The sequence below is a fragment of the Ochotona princeps genome, chromosome 1 (genome assembly GCF_030435755.1).
Source record: "Ochotona princeps isolate mOchPri1 chromosome 1, mOchPri1.hap1, whole genome shotgun sequence".
NCBI lineage: Eukaryota > Metazoa > Chordata > Mammalia > Lagomorpha > Ochotonidae > Ochotona > Ochotona princeps.
This window is the reverse complement of record NC_080832.1, coordinates 14,382,154-14,397,708: the sequence shown is the minus strand read 5'-3', so window position 1 is coordinate 14,397,708 and position 15,555 is coordinate 14,382,154. Positions and strand designations below refer to the sequence as shown.

Below are 15,555 nucleotides of genomic sequence, written 5' to 3'. Positions count from 1 at the left end.
GTTTCGGAGAGTCTGCAGCTGGCATGCTCCTAAAACGCACGGATTCTTTATTCTGGTTCCAGCACTAGGAGAACATCTCCAAGCTCACCCTTTAGCCAGGGACCAGAAGGCTCCTTCCCAACAACTTTGGCAGTGCTCACTGTGTGAAATCTGAGTAAGTGACCCCCAGCTCATGGCCTGGGCCTCGTTTCTTTTAAGGCTGTATCAGGGCACCAGTTTCTGGAGCTCAGGTCTCACTGCCCAACCCACAACAGCTTCTCCCAAGGTTATACATTTGGTCTGCAACACTTAAGACCCCCATATGAACCCCGGGGATGGCTCTCCACCCTTGGCTGCCTTTGAGTCTGGTGCCCCATCATCTGCTAACAGTTCTCTGTGTGGTCCAAACTACAGCATCACCTGCAGTAGTTTTCTTGCTCAGTTCTCCAGATCCCTCCTCATGAAGGGCCATCAGTGCCTGACCTCCCCCGGTGTAACCCCAGAGTTCTCTGCCAGCTGGCTAAGCAAAGGGAGAGTTACACAGCCCTCTAGCAGTCAGATCCATGCCCGGATTTTGCTTTGTCCTTGAAAGAATTTTTTTCCTCCAGTCTGCAGTCTGCATCTGCCCGGTGAGTTCAGCTTCCCTTTAGCTCCTTTAGCAGGCAAGATTGTCAGCTAATGCAGGTTCAGACACTTCCCTGGGAGCTCTAGAGTTGTAGTTCAAAGAGATTAAATAACGATTTCTTAACTAATTGATAGGAAGTGGCCACATAATGCTTCAAACCAAGGATAGCCTGGGCGGTTTTGTTCTTCCCTTTTGAGGACACAGTTTATCAGTGATTTCATTCACCTTTAATAATGGACATGTAAAAATGGGAAATGCTAGAACAGCACTAAAGCTTTTGAGTCCTTTGCAAACTCAAAGTGAGTTCTGGATCTTAATGATAGAATCCCCTTTGGGGCGATTTGTTTCCTCCTCCCCACCACAGTTTCATGGCTGATGGCTGGTCTTTCAGACAACTGTCATCTTTGCCTCCTCCTGGAGCATAGACGTTAAGACACTTCTGGCATGACTTAGCACCGGACCTACCACCTTAGAGATGTGCAGAGCGTGCGTGGTTGACACCCAGCGCCCTGGAATGAGCCACCTGCCTCTGGAACACACTGCTGCTCTCCGAGAGCTTTACTGCTCCAAAGCAATTGGCTAGACCTGGGTTACAGTGAGGCTATGGAAGGTGCCAATCAGAGTTGATCATGTCTGGGTTTTCTCACCTTTCCCTGCTTGTTCCTGTGTAGGTTTCTGATGGAGCAGTCCTTTGATCAGGGCTGTGTGGTGTTCCATAGCTAAGCGTACGTGCTTGGCACACGTAGTGGGCTTTCAAGATGATTGTGGTTCATCAACCCAGGTCACGTGTGTGTGATTCCACCGGATGGAGGTCATATGACGATTCCTGGTGGGCAGAGTGCTAGGACTTAACCCAGGCTTCCTTCCCTTGCCCCTGAATTGCACTACTCCAGGACAGCTGTTTTTCAAATTAAATGTAGTGGCTCACTCCTTAAAACTAATAATAAATTTTAAAAAGTCACTGTCTCTTTTGACTTAGGAAACAGTTTGGGTTCTAATGCAAACCACCAAGTGTTCTGCAAAGGATGGGAGTGGCAGCACTTTCTAGGCTCTCCGTACATGTGTGTCACAGGCATCTCAGATTTGAGGGCTTCATCCCAAGCCATTGTCCGTGTCGCGTGATGAAACGCAAAGCTGACCCCAACACCTGGAGTCATGTAGAGTGCGGGTATCTGTACCAAGTGGAACTTACTCGAGTGCTGGCTTTCAGGTGCTGAAGAGCTGACTCTGTGCATCAGCCCCTGCCGGTGAATAACATCCCATGCTCCAGCAAGGAAGCTGGACATGGGGGAGCCAGTTGCCCCAGCTATGGCCTAACATCCCCGAGTGCCGTGGAACAACCTGGAGCATGCCTGGGTGATTCCCACCTCAGTGACCAGGAGATGAATGTAGCATAGTTCTCATGTTTGGCAGTATCTTTTCAATCTGTGTACATAAAGTTACATTTTTCCCCCTGCTTAGATATGAGCCAAGTAGAAATTTTCAAACCTAAACATGTTGTGATGACTACTAAATTTTTGTTTAAAGGAAGGCTAAAGCCTGCTGAGTACATGGATTCTTACCAATTCTTAACCCTTCTGTCTCTTCCCTCCTCTCCTTCCCCATCCCATATAGTCCTAGGGGAAAGGTAACTTGGAGAGTGTTCATGTTAGGCTAAATCTGAATGGAAAAAAAGAGAAGAATTCCAGTTATGCCCACTTGTAATAACCCGATGGGAGGAGAGTCAGGGTTTTCCCTGGGCCTTTAATTAAGAAAGTTGTTTCGGTAAGCCTTAATAACTGGGGTGCTGCAGTCTCTACGGCAGCCCCTTCGTGCCGGCGTGAGGACGGTCAGCTGATACAGCACTTGGTCAGGAGCTAAAAAGCCCTCTTGCGTGTGAATGGATGGACAATGTTTTAGAAAGTCAAGGAAATGCAAAGCACAAGTGAGTGCTTGGTTCAAACAATGGTTAAAACTTGAGAATTCTCATAAACTGTTCCAGCCATAAATCATCACAGTATTATCTCTGATGCTGGAGGTGGTGAGCCGAGTCATGATAATCAGCAGGTCATGGGAAGAAGTCCTGGATCTGCAGGGGGCTTATATGAAAACAGGTGGTGAGGATCTTAGGGTTTGGGAGTGTGTCTCTGGCATGCACTCTGGCTTTAGGGAGTTTTTGGTTGTTTCCAAGCCTCGAATCTGTACAAGTAAATCTTCTTTTGCAAGCCATAGGCAAGCAGACTGCACACGGAATTGGACATCAGGTACAGTTTGCTAACTCTGTTCTGGATGAGCTCTTCTGTGTTTGCACTTGCCTTCAGTACTTTTGTGGTAATCCCGAATAACCAATTTCATAGGGATGGACTTATGTCAAGACTCCTGTGTCCCTCCTGGTCCCAGTCACCTCTGTGTATTTTCTGTTTACGTGGAGACTAGCATTGTCTGTTAAACGGGCATCTATAGTGTCAGATCTCAATGTTGTACTTTGAGTTAGCTGCCAAGTGGAAAAGCAGCTTGGCTAGTTTAGAGTGAAACCCACATTGGAACAGACCATTGATATGCATATGAAATGGGGTACAAATCCTGAAAATGACATCCAAGGCTTATACCTGCCCATGCACCTGCCTGTGTATCCCTGTGATCCTGCTATTCAAGCGCGCTCATGAGCTGTACTCTCTGCCCCTGAAGACAGACGCTTCCCCCTCCAATGTGAAAATGTCTGTCTCTTCCCTGGAGCCTTTCCTCATATCACTGGGCAGATGCAGGCACCTCGGGCTTGGTGCTTGCAGAAGAGCTCATTGGTGGAGCAGTCAGCATGTCAAGGAAGGGGCCTAAAAGAATTACTGTTGTGATTCCTCTTTGCAGCTTTATCATGCACAGGTACAGAACCCAGCAGAGAACTGTTGCAGGAGCTGAGTATGACTCAGTATAACTTGGGGGTTAGTTGTATGGGTTTTGAAGTCAGGCTGAGCCAAAGGGCTAGTCCTGGCTTCTTCACTTCCTGATGCAGATGCTCCCATTTGTTAAAGTTGATACAAAGAATGACCTCTTCATTGCTAGGAGTAAGTGAGATTTTCCTCTGCCAAACATTTAGGTCTGGTGCGTAGTAATTGCTGAATAAATGCTAATTTTTCTTCCTTCCAGAGCTGTTTCTTGAGATCCTATTATGCCTAGACTTGTGCCTGACCAACACAAGAGGGATGATCTGCATAGAGATGTGGTCAGCAAGGTGGGAGAATCAGAGTGGGATGCCTGCACCTGGTGGTCCAGAAAGCCATTGAACTAGGACTCTAATGATCTTGATGGGTTCCCGTTTCCTCAGATCTAAGATGCCTTGCAGATAGCACTGATTCTAATGTGCCACTAAGAAAGACATGCCATCAATAAGGACTCCTCCTACTGTAAGCGGACCTGTAAGTTGTGAAGACTACCTTGTGCTCAGTAAATAGCTGGTGAGCATTACTCTATGGTTGCATGCAGGATTCAGTGAAGAGGATTTACACAGTTACTAAATTTCCTTCCCCTGGTTCTTAGTTCTGGGATATTGACTGGGACCTGGCAAAGGGTAAAAATGCACAGCATGGTAAATAGAAGTCTCGTAAGACATGTGTGAATGAATACATTTTTAAAATAAGACAACAGTTTGTAGCACACAGTGACCAGAGTGTGTCGGTCAGTCCTGAGTGCTTTGGGCAGCTGTCTGCAGAGATGTGTGACTCCTCCCTTGCAAAGAAACACCATCCTCTGAGCCCTAAGGGCTTTTGCTCAACATTCACTGCTTCTGTTTCCTCGATTCATTTCACAGACATTCTCCTCCTCTCCTGTCTGCCCAAGGGGCTGAGCGTCCCTCCCGTGATGGTGTTGGTACTTCCTGACTGTGGAATGGAAGGGGCTCTGTTGCAGCGCAGTCCTCTGCCTGCTCCAGCAAGCCTCAGGGTTTTCCCATCCTGAGCTGAGTTCCCTCCCAGCATTCTCCCTCTTTCCTCTTGATAGAGTAAAATGCTACAGAGTAAAACTCTGGATCCTTGCTGAAGACCTTTCTCGTGCACCCATGCACCTAGTTTGGAACCTGAGGTTTCCCTCTCTGCAGCTCTCCTTTCTTCCACCCAGGATTCCTTTTACTTCTGCTCCTGAATGACCCAAGGGGCCTTTGGACGATGTTGGCTACTTCTGACTGAAATCCTGTATGCCTTCATGCTGCTTGGATTTTCCTTTGAACACATCATCTGTGTCCCCGGCTGGCACACTGGGCCTCCACACACGGTGAGCCTGTCCTTCCATTCTGCCCCTTTTGGAATCTGTTCCTTTGGGGTGCTTGTCAGCACCTCCCTACCCTCCCAACTCCTGATCTGAAGCCAGAGCTAAATCTTCTTGCTGCACTCCAACCCAGGTCTTCACGGGGCAGCCTCCTTCCTCCCAGGACAGATCCAGGTAGCTGAAGGCCTTCCTACGGTTGTCAGAGCCTTCAGATCATACACCCAGTGCTGCCCCGATAGGCGTCTCTCTACGTGGACACAGGTCCATGCAAAGGGCAAGGCATTCCTGGGCAAGCCAGGTGGGTGATTGAAGACTGCCTGCTGTGCGTGGCTAACAAGCTGGTTGCAGTAGAGGGGGAATGAAGGGGAAGGCCACCAGGAAGCAGGGAAGGGCCCCCAGCCAGTGGAATTTAGCTCCCCTAGCTGTGTGATTACAGGCAGTCCGCAAAACCTGACATCTGGACTTCTCTGCTAGGCTGCAAGTGGGGAAACACTGTAATCTGAGGCATAAATACACCATCCTTCGTTGGTCCCATTTAACCAGGTATCCCTGTGATTAGCTTAAGCATCTGTGCTGTGCTAACAGATTTTAGCTGCCTCCAAGGGGGATGTGTTTGTTGCTCAGAAGGAGCTCTGAGCCCACCTATTCAGATATCTCCCTCTTTTGATGTTTGATACACACACAGCAGGAGGAGGAGGAGGAGAGTGAGTGGTGATCCAGGATCGAAGGTCGTGGAGGGGCTGCTGAAGGTGGGCTCTCCAGGAGATGTAGACTTTAAAAAAAAAGTTATTTATGTAAGAAAAGCTGCCCCTCCTGTGATGTTGTATTTGGAAGTTCTGGGGAGTTATTTGGTAAGGAGTGATGGGGTGGGAGCCTATAGTGTGAAGAAGCCGTTCGGGTAGCTGGGGCATGGGGCAGGGATGCTGATTAGAACGGGCCTTCAGAGAAATGGCTTGGAATGCATCTGGAAGCTTTTGGAGTGAAGTGTTGTGAAGGGAATCTTGATGGTCTTGGATTTTTCCCATTGTTGTTCACTCTGCACAAGATAAATGCTGTTTCCCCCTTCTCCTGTAACAATTGTGAGATTAACTCTAAGGAATGCCATTGAAGGCCAGCCCGTAATGGTTTCTGACCTTGAAACTGATACAGCAAGGAAGATGTTGGTGTGAAAGCGACGATGGGGGCCTTGTGGAGCCCTTGTGGCCTGCAGGCGTACCCCGTTATGAGGCAGGACTGTCTCCACAGTTACAGACTCCGCAAGCCTCTTTAAAGTCATGACAAAACGCTTTTAGGTTCTGTTTCTTTTAGATTTTGTTGAAATGGAGGAAAACATTGTAAATGCCCACACGTTGAGTTGGATGAGTTCCACAATAGTGATGACTTTCAAACTGCAGAATGTTCCTGTAGAATTAAAGGAGACCAGCTGTGTTTTGTGACTGTCATGTACCATGGTGCAGTGCTCCTGGTCTAGTAGCAAAGTTCAAGCAGTGTCTGGATAGGAAGTTCGTGAGCATTTGTTTTTAATCTCTTATAGACATAAGAGTGTACATTTCATATTAAAGACATGATAGTTACCAGTAACTAAGATTTTCGGGGGCTGGACTTGTGACATACCAGAATAATCTTCTATCTGTAGCACCAGCATCCCATGTGGGTGCCAGTTTGAGTCCTGGCTGCTCCATTTCTGATTCAGCTCTCTGCTTATGGCCTGGGAAAGCAGCAGAGGATAGTCCAAAGCTCCTTGGGTTCCTGCACCCATATGGGAGACCCAGAGGAATATCTTGGCTCCTGGTGTCAGAACAGCTCAGCCCTTGCTGTTGCAACAATTTGGAGAGTGAAGTAGTGGGTGGAAGATATCTCTCTCCATGTCTCTCTCTCTAACCCTTTCAAGTGAAATAAATTTTTTAAGAAAATTCTTTTGGGGGCTTGGTGGCGTGGCCTGGTGGCTAAAGTCCTCGCCTTGAACGCGCCAGGATCCCATATGGGTGCCGGTTCTGGTCCCGGCGGCTCCACTTCCCATCCAGCTCCCTGCTTGTGGCCTGGGAAAGCAGTCGAGGATGGCCCAAAGCCTTGGGACCCTGTACCCATGTGGGAGACCTGGAAGAGGTTCCTGGTTCCGGGCTTCGGATCGGCGCAGTACAGGCCATTGCGGCTCACTTGGGGAGTGAATCATCGGACGGAAGATCTTCCTCTCTCTGGTCTCTCCTCCTCTTTGTATATCTGACTTTGTAATAAAAATAAATAAATCTTAAAATTAAAAAAAAGAAAACCAATGATCTAAAATATAAAAAAAGAGAATTCTTTTTGAATTTAGATCACTATTATATGTAGAAAAATCTGATGCATTCTCAGAAGCCTTCTATCATACTGTTTAATGAGAAATTTCATGTTTGATACTTCAGTATCCATAACTTACAAATCAACCAAATCTAATATCTTTGCTTTCTTTGCTTATTTATTGTTTTACTACCACTTCTTGGCCTTTTGGCTAAGATCAAGTGTATTATTGTACTAATTCAAACACTGGTTATAGGACAATAATTATGAAAAAAATGCTGTAAATGGAAAAGATGTTTGCTTTTCTATGGTCTGAATAGGGAAATGTGGAAGAACAGAATTAGGTAATCTGTATATATCACTTGGAAATTACTTGAAAATTCTTTCTAAAGTGGGGACAAAATTAATTAGGACAGCCTGCCTTGTTCATAATAAGCCCTTGATAAGGAATGACTGCTTCATGTTTGCTTGGTGTCACATTTAATTTTTTGATTGTCACATAGTATTTGTACATATTTCTGGGTCACTGTGTGATGTTCTTTGGGTCATTAAATCAATGTGAAAATAACTGGAAAAAGCCACCTGGCTGTTGAAAGAACCATAAGACTCCTAAGGCAAAAGTCCGTGGTGAGGATAAGGAGTAGGACCCAATATTCATTACACCTGAGACCTTAAGTTACAGTTAGTGTTAACACAAATGTGCTTTCCTGTGTTCTGGTGACACAGTGATAAACAATCCAGACTTAACCAGAGTGAAGGAGGGAACTCCATGTGTCCAGGGCTTTAAAGAAAACTAAGCAGGGAATGGAATAGGGCTGGAGGGACTACTGGTCAGAAAGGCCCACGTAAGGGGGTAATCTTGGAGCCGAAGTTTAGATCCTAAACAGAGCCTGCTCCTGAGAGTTCTGACGGGAGAACATTCTAGGTGGAGGAAAAGAACAAATATGGGTAAACCCCGCTGTAGAGAAAGATACCTGCTTCATGAGATGGGCATGGAATAGAGGAACATGGGCAGGACTGGAGTGATAGATCTGTACAACACCAGAGATGTTTGGCCAGCAAAGTGTGACACCAGGCCATTGGAGGGTCTGAGTAACGCCCAAGTAACACTCCAGCTGCCATGGCAAAAGCTGTGGTGGAATGTTCTGGAGACAGGTAAGGGTGTTGTTACACTATTGCCATGGGGCAGAGAGGGTGGTGAGGAATAGTGTGGTTCGAAGCTGCAACACCAGCAAAGACACAACTCTTTGGAGGAGGAGGAAGTGGGTTGGCTTGGGGAGCAAGGGACACCATGTGCTTTGCCCTGCCTCCTGACTTCTCTCCGTATTCAACTTCATTGCCCTCTTGTCCTTGGTTTCCAAGGACCCCTTACCTTCAGCAACGAGCAGCTTCCTTCCCCTGGTCTAGCACTTGGGTTGCATAATTTTCTCTTATGAAAACAGAGTGCAAGAGAGAGAACATGTGCTAGCTATCTTCTGCTGGTTCACTCCCCACTTGCCCACAATATCTGAAACTGGGCAAGGGCTGAAGGTGGGATTGGGAATCCAATCAACATCTCCCACATGGGTGGCAGGAAGCCAATTATTTAGTCTGTCGTAACTGCCAATCAGGGTTTGGATTAACAGAAAGTTGGAGTCAGAACCAGTACGGAATATAGGAATCTTAATGAGACTAAACAGGTTACTGCATATGATACTTTTGATAACTATTTGTTAGCCTGCCCTCAATAAACTTCACACTCTTGAGGGCAAGTGTTTGAACATTTTTTTTCCTTCTACTGGTTGAAATTATCTTTAAAAACATTAAACAAAAAAACAGCAAACTTGGTTTTTAGAAATTACTTGAGTAAAAGTCCCAATTAGGTAGGTAAATATTTAAATGAAAAAAAAAAAAAAAAGATGGGAGAAGGAAAAGGAGACACACAAGAAAACCCAGCAGAGAAATGCAAAGAAGCTGAGTTCACACTTCATAGACTTTTCTTTGGGAAAGTGGTTTTGTTCAAATGTAACGGAAATCTAGCAGTTGTGTTAGTGTAAAAGTGCCATAGTTCTATAGTAAATGTGGTGCTGTAGAAATATGTATGCTGGTGGCTTGTTGGGTCACTGGTTTTTTAACAAACTTGCAAACTCAACAGGAGTTGTGTTTATTCTGGAACAGAATGAGCACTCCAAGAAGTCTTTCTAATGTTCCAAACCATTTGAGTAACTTACGCATTTCTAGGCCGGATATCAACCCTTTGCCAAGCCCATAAGCATGCCTGATTATGTATGGGGAGAGCATCTGGGCCTTTGGGTAAGTTGTGAGCCTCCTGGGGCACAAAGATCCTGCCAGATCTATCCTTCTGTGCCTGCTGGAGGGTGTGGACACTGGCACACCACTGATCTTTAATCAGTTATTGCACTTGGATTCTGGTCCACTCTCAAGTGGAGTTCAGTGATCTTATGTCCAATGCTAGTGTGTGGTTTCTGGTGAAAACCTTAATTCTAGGTTACCCATGTAGAAATGTAAAGACAAGGTTGAGAAGTCTATATTTATTATTCTCATATTCAGAATTTTGTTCTCTTACTAGGAAGAAAACTAGAGCTTAACCACACTGGAGAGTTGTTTTTAAGTGGTCTTATAGTTGCTCTGTGATTTCTAAATTTTATGAAGACAGATCTCCAGAGGAGCACATCATGTTAGAGGGAATGGATTCTGGTAGCCCAGTTTTCCCTAGTATATGGATCAGAAAGTAATCACTCTCTTAGAGCAGTCTGATTTAAACTTTCTGACTCACATAGGCCCTAATGTGTTTCAAAAGAAGTCAAGAGAAACAACATGGAATGGGATGGTCTGATCCTCCACCCTTAAGAAACTTTCTGACACCTATTGGGTTTGGCTTTTACACAGTCCGCTCAAAGTCACCCACCTGATGCTGGACTCATTATCTTTATTTCCAGACCTACTTCTAACTTCCTGGAGTTGTTTCCCCCCACCACCACCTTTTCCAACTCGCAGTTAACAGCCCTGCAGTTCAATGGTCACAGCAAGCCATTTTCCATCTCCTTCCTGCCTTATCCAGTCAGTAGCAACAAAACCTTAAATAGTTCTCCATCCATACTCATTTAGGCATGTCCCTTCCCCTCCTAGGTTCTATCTCTTGCCTGCCACAGGTTGCTGAGCCAGCATTGGTTGATCTTTCCAGAACATAAATCTGACCATTGAATGCATTTTAGAAGAGGCCTCTTCCAATGGCTTAACACGCAGGCAAGGTTGACAGTGAAACAAAACAGAGGTAAAAGTCAGTTTAGGAAGCCTTAGTGTTTCTCTGGTCACACCCCGTCATACTTCATGTCCCATTCATAGAAGAGACCCTGAAGACTATCTCCAAAACATCTGGAATCCTATGGCTTGTCCCAGTCTTCACTGGAAACTCCTGGTCCAGTTCACTGAATTCCCACAATAGGTTCTAGCGGTCTCCTTGCTTTGCCCTGGCCACCTACTGTTTTCTATACAGTAGGCAGGTGATCCTCTTCTTTGTTAACTTTGTCTGCTCTAAAGGTGTTCCATCTGGTCCAGAGATGGGGGCACGTTAGGCGGGCACCATACAAGCCCCTCCCAGTCTGATCCCGATTTGCTTGCCCTGTGGTCTCATTCCTACCCTTCTCGTTATTCATCCAGCATTGTCTCATGATCCTCCATGCAATTCCCCATGACTGCAAAAGCACCAGTCTCAGATTGGTCACCTTTTCCTGAAACCTTTTTTCCTGGACTCAGAGACTCACAGTGTGCTCCTCAGTGTCCCCTTGCCTAGGAAGACTTCCTGTCCTTGCCGAGTGAAACAGAAACCCCTATTCCCCGCAAGCCTTAGCCTTCTGACTACACACCTCATTGTATGCCTAGCATTTCCTCAACCCCAGGAGGAGATTGTATTTTTTTAAAGATTTATTTTTATTTTATTACAAAGTCAGATATACAGAGAGGAGGAGAGACAGAGAGGAAGATCTTCCATCCGATGATTCACTCCCCAAGTGAGCACAACGGCTGGTGCTGTGCTGATCCGAAGCCGGGAACCAGGACCCTCTTCCAGGTCTCCCACACGGGTGCAGGGTCTCAATGCATTGGGCCATCCTCTCCTGCTTTCCCAGGCCACAGGCAGGGAGCTGGATGGGAAGTGGAGCTGCCGGGATTAGAACCGGCGTCCATATGGGATCCCGGGGCGTTCAAGGCGAGGACTTTAGGTGCTAGGCCACGCCGCTGGGCCTGAGATTGTATTTTTTAAGCATCTGTCCTTCCATTGTAGAGAACAGGGACCTTATGTTGTTCACCACTGTTTTGCTAGTGCTTTAGAACACTGCCGAGCATAGAGAAAAGCTTAAACCTTTGTGGATTAAGTCAGTGTCACTTTGGCATTTGCCATTTCCTGACTGTGTAAGGCGAGTTCTGGTTTTCTGATTCAGTTATGCTGTATTCTGCTGTATTCTGAAGCAGAGTGCAGCAGCCCAGGGTGTTGTGGGTGGATAGCTGCTGGTGCTGGTGACAATGGTGGTGGGGTGGAAGGGAGTAGGAGTGATGGAGAACCTCCCCAAATACTCTCTCCATTCTTATCCTCACATGCGTGGGCTTCTCAAGAAGCTTCTCTAGGTGATTTGCTCACCACCTGCCTGAAGAGTCAACTTGCACTCGTGTCCTGGGGGATGTGGTATGATACGTAAATGTGCAGCTTCTAGAGCCAGACGGCCTAGACTCAGCCTGAGTTCCAGCACCTAGTGTTGATATAGCACTTTCCTGGGTTATAATAGGATTACATCATTCTTTAACATGTTTGGAGAACTTAATCCTGATGCAGAAAAAAGGCAGATTGATGTTAGCTGTTGTTTCCATCAACATTTCTATAAAACACACATCTTCCATAAAATCCCAGATCTTCCTTCTCACCATGTCTTTTAATAATCATTCTATTCCATTACTTGTGTGTTGATTTCTTACCTCAATGGAGATTATCAACTCATCCACGTATCATATGTGAAATAAATACTGCCTGCTTGTGCAAAAATTGTAATTATCCACCATCTCTTACCTCCTTTCACTGCTTCGACTGACATGTCATAAGTTACTCTTTGGAGGGAAGGAGTCATCATTTAATTAAGAGGCTTCCCAAACAACCGGAAGTAGAGGAAATAGCATAATGAACCACCACCCAACCAGCTTCTAGATCCAGTAGCTACCACCATTTTGACAAAAGCACATCTCAGGTATCAAGTTATTTTTGCCCACAGATACTTCAGTATGTATTTTCAACTGAGAAGAACATTTTTCTTTATTTATGCCACAAAATCAACACACCTAACCAAAATAATGGTGGTCCCTTTACATCCATAGTCAAAATTCTATGTTTGAGCACGATCTTATTATCTTATTTTGAGGTGGTTTTTCTTTGATCTCCTTTTGTTCATACCCATGCCCCCAAGGGCATAATTGATCCTGTAATGTTTGAATGAATGAATGAATGAATGAATTGGATTCTAGAAGTTTGTCCTTAGAAGACAACTCTGTAAAAGATTATTATAAATGGTGGCTGTGTATCAACTTAGCTTCTCATGATAGAACAAATGTGCAGATGCCAATTCACATAGACTGGAATTCCTGGTGAGAGGCCCAGACAGAAGATTTGGAGTGGGTAGAATTGCTGCTGGGTGTAAAGTGGGAATTATAGACTAGGATGGGGGCCAGATGAGGGGAGAGACTAAAGCATCAAGGAACCGGGAGTGAGAGAATAGGAGCTGAGACAATGGGAGGAGGTGGCCAGGAAACTTTACTTTCTGGTGGCCTGTGGCCTCCAGCCCTGTGGTTCCTTGTTCCCCCAAGGAGGAGCAGGTACCAGAGTGGGTATGGTAATGATGACAGCAGGGATGATGATGATGAGCTGTTGGGTGGTGTTCATTGAATACTAACTAGTCCATGTAATGTTCCAGAGGCCACAGCAGGCACCTGGGGAGTGAACCAGCAGATGGAAGAACTCTCTTTACCTCTTCCCTCCCCTCCTCTCTGTTCCCCTACTCTCCCTTCTTGTTTCCTCCCCTTCCCTTCTCTATTTCCTCTTCCCCCCACTTTTCCCCCTCTCCTCTTGTCTTTTTGCCTCCCCTCTCTTGCTCTCCCATCTCCCCACCTCTTTCCCTCCCCACCCTGTCTCCTGTTCTTTCTCTTCCTTTCTGCTTTCTTTCCTCTCCTTTCCCCTCTTACTCCCCCTCGTTCTGTCTCCATCTCTTTTTTCTTTCTCTGTAAGTCTGACTTTAAAATAAATAAATACATCTTTTAAAGAAAAAAGTCCATTTAGGGGAGTAGATATCAGCTTAATGGGCTTGGTACTTAACAGATTTAATAGACTGGCCCAGACTTCATGCTGCTGGATGCTCGGCGTTCTTCATCAGGACTGTCAATGGGGAAAAAACCAAACAGTGGTATAAAGAGGAAGAAATTAACCTTTCCTCCCAGAGCTAAGTAGGGTAGGTGCATTTAACAACTGGGGATTCAAACTTCTTCTATTCTAAAGTCCTGTGAGCTGCCATGTTAATTTGGGGAAGCCCCATACCTAGTTCAGATTAGAGACTGTATTGTAGAGAGGTGAAGTGGTTAGCTGGGGACTAACTCATTCATAAGAGAAGAAAGTACTGTGAGAAGATGTGACAGTCATGACCATCCATCCCTGCGTTGAACTGGACTCCTCAGAGACCTAGCCAACCTGGGGCTCATTATGACTCCAGGATTGTTGATAAAGGAGAGGAAGAAGCCATATCCAAAAGGCTAACATGTTGGGAGGATGCTTGCCCAGGCATACAGATCAGTATTTGACACTAGGGACTGGTGTTGGGGCTTAGCAGCTAAAGCCACTGCCTGTGACACTGGCATCCCGTGTTAGTACTGGTTTATGTCCCAGCTGCTCCACTTCTGATCTAGCTACCTGTTTATGGCCTGAGCAAAGCAGTGTAAGGTACTCAAATGTTTGGCCCCCTACTATCCACATGGTAGACCTGGGTAAACCTCCTGGCTTCACCTGGCTAAGCCATGGCCATTGCAGACATCTGGGGAATTAACCAGCAGATGGAAGATCTCTCCCTATCTTTCTGTAACTCTGATTATAAATAAATAAATCCTTTTTTAAAAGATTAGAATATTAGAATGTCAGTGTTTTTTTTTTTTTTTACATTTTTTTATTGCAAAGTCAGACACACAGAGAGGAGGAGAGACAGAGAGGAAGATCTTCCTTCCAATGATTCACTCCCCAAGTGACCACAACAGCCGGCACTACACTGATCCAAAGCCAGGAGCCAGGAACTTCCTCCAGGTGTCCCATGTGGGTGCAGGGTCCCAAGGCTTTGGACCGTCCTCGACTGCCCTCCCAGGCCACAAGCAGGGAGCTGGATGGGAAGTGGAGCTGCCGGGATCAGAACCAGCACCCATATGGGATCCCAACTCATTCAAGGCGAGGACTTTAGCTGCTAGGCCACCACACTAGGTCCAAATGTTAGTGTTTAACAGCTAGGCATTTTCAACAAATGCTTCAAATTGCTAGATTTTATTTCATGACAAGTTCAAGGAGCGTTCTTTTCTTTTTTCTTTTTGAAACGTAACAATTTTTTTCCCCTCGAATGATTTAATTATTTTTTTGAAAATCAGAGTTACAGTCAGAAAGCTAGAGACAGAGTCAGAGATCTTCCACCCACTGGTTCACTTCCCCAAGCAGTCCCAGTGGCCAACGCTGAGCCAGACTGAAGCCAGGCGCTTCATCCAAGTCTGCCCCATGGGTGCATGGCCTCAGGCACTTGGGCTACCTTCTGCTTCCATTTTCCAAACGGTTAGCAGAAAGCTCCATCAGAACTGGAGCAACTGGGACTTGAATATGTTCCATATGGCTTGCCAGCATTGTAGGTAGCAGGTTTAGCTGCTATAGCACAACACCAGTCAGGAGCATTCTTTGGAGTTGTCTTGGGAGGCCAGTCACTCATGGCAACATCAGGAAGCACCTGAAAACTGACAGGGAGTGCTTGCGCATCTGCCCAGGAGGTAGACGGATGAGAGCTTCCGTGGCTTCCGTGGAAGGACTTCGTGTTTGGTTGCAGGAGTGACTGAAGCTGCAGTAGTCTCAGTGTCCTGGGGTAACTGCAGGAGTTCTAAAGCCCCAAGGGAGGTGTGATTTACATGTGGCTGAGAACATTACAAAGAAATGCAACTATCTGGACAATCATGATTTTTGCCAAGATAAAGAATTTGAAATTAAATTGTGTATTTTCAGAATTAAATTCTCTGAGTTTTGTTCTGTTGCATATCCTCAGAGAATTACAGGAAATCCTTTGTAACAGGGTATCCTGAGTTTGGGGGATTTGTGAAGTTAAAACAACACTTTTGGTGGCATGCTTTTGGGGAAGATTATCGAATCCATTATGTTTCGCTGAGTTTGA

At 45.8% G+C, this 15,555-nt stretch overlaps 1 protein-coding gene across 1 annotated transcript in view; it reads left to right on the top strand.

The window, feature by feature from the left end:
- PLEKHG1 (pleckstrin homology and RhoGEF domain containing G1) overlaps nucleotides 1-15,555 on the top strand; it is a 211,655-nt gene that overhangs the window by 1,302 nt on the left and 194,798 nt on the right. The gene's annotated exons all lie outside the window — the stretch shown is intronic.